Source organism: Priapulus caudatus, unplaced genomic scaffold, assembly GCF_000485595.1.
Source record: "Priapulus caudatus unplaced genomic scaffold, Priapulus_caudatus-5.0.1 Scaffold852, whole genome shotgun sequence".
In the NCBI taxonomy this organism is placed as follows: domain Eukaryota; kingdom Metazoa; phylum Priapulida; class Priapulimorpha; order Priapulimorphida; family Priapulidae; genus Priapulus; species Priapulus caudatus.
The window spans coordinates 123,196-124,613 of record NW_014577913.1 but is presented as its reverse complement, the minus strand read 5'-3'; the positions used below and the strand labels follow the sequence as shown (position 1 = coordinate 124,613).

At 40.5% G+C, this 1,418-nt stretch overlaps 1 protein-coding gene and 1 long non-coding RNA gene across 2 annotated transcripts in view; both read left to right on the top strand.

Moving 5' to 3' along the window:
- LOC106813990 (zinc finger protein 726-like) overlaps positions 1–1,418 on the top strand; it is a gene marked incomplete at both ends in the record, with an annotated part of 18,956 nt that overhangs the window by 6,852 nt on the left and 10,686 nt on the right. The window lies entirely within an intron of this gene.
- LOC106813993 overlaps positions 979–1,418 on the top strand; it is a 2,765-nt gene continuing 2,325 nt past the window's right edge. The window contains exon 1 of the long non-coding RNA XR_001394536.1: positions 979–1,011. This is a non-coding gene — a long non-coding RNA (uncharacterized LOC106813993). The remainder of the gene's footprint in view (positions 1,012–1,418) is intronic.

Here is a 1,418-nt window from a genome sequence, read left to right as displayed (position 1 = left end):
GAGCGATGGGTTTAAAATACCATATTAAACAATGAAATGTGATGCTTTGATATATGAACTGATTTTAAGTCGATAGGGAAGACTAGGTGGCATACCAACAGCCGAGCAAGCTTTTAAGAGTGAGCTACGCTATATCCCCATCATTATAGCCATCGCTTAATTATCCATTAGATGGCGTAAAACACACATGTGGTTTTCAATGCATTGATCGGTGTTCAATGCATTGATTTCTATTCTCTTTACTAATTTGTAGGAGAGCCTATATATAGGAGGTGAATTCTACAAGTGAGACGAGCCTGTCTTCGAAGCAAAACACGGGGTCGTAACTTGAACGCCAGACAGGGTAGACATATCTGACGTGTGTGACCAGTACGTGGCAGCTTTTTCTGAAGCACGATGGAGTACGTAAGAATTAATTCCTGGGGAAATCTATATGAGTGCAAACTGTGTGATGCTTCATTCTCCTATCTGAGTAGAGTGAACTTTTAAGAGTGAGCTACGCTATATCCCCATCATTATAGCCATCGCTTAATCAGCCATTAGATGGCGTAAAAACACTCTTATACTCCAGGATCTTAATTACTTACGCAGTTGTAAAATATGGTTTGTAGGTGTCGCCAAGCATTGTTTAATACACATGAAATGAGATGCATTAGAAAGGGTTGCAGGGTGCTGTGAGGAGCTGAGACTTTAAGAAGTCAGAGATGCGGGATTGCTTGGCGTGCGTAAGAATATTATGTATTCGGTGATTTGTTGTTAGTGTTTGTTTATAAGGCTAGTTAATCCTGCTTTTGTAGAAATAACAGTCAACATCCCTGCGCAGTGTGGATGCCACTTACGCACCAAGCCCAGGAGAAACCCTAAGATAGTTTTACAGCAATGTTTGTGGGCGAGGTGCACAGTTGCTTTTGTAATTATTTAGGGGAAGCGACCACCTGGTGTCCTGGTATCAGGAGATCAAACCGGTTAGCCGGGTGTCAGGATATCAGACCGGTTTCATCATAACAGCAGGTATATAATTACACTATTAACGTTTGTAACATCAGTCTAGTACGAGAACACCATACGGACGTTCAGTAACTTCATTAGGTAAACGGATGTTTCTTATATTAATTCAGTGTATTTAGTTTCGTGATATATTATGTGCCTGACCTTAAAGTCGTTAAATGACGCGTGATGTTTAGATGATATTAATTTGATGTTCAGAATAAACAGTTATATTGCAAACATAAACAGGTCGCGTTTTTGTTCTACATCAATACGCGGTGTTCAATGCATTGATTTCTATTCTCTTTACTAATTTGTAGGAGAGCCTATATATAGGACGTGGATTCTACAAGTGAGACTAGGCTGTCTTCGAAGCAAAACACGTGGTCGCAACTTGAACGCCAGACAGGGCAGACAACTGACGTGTGTGA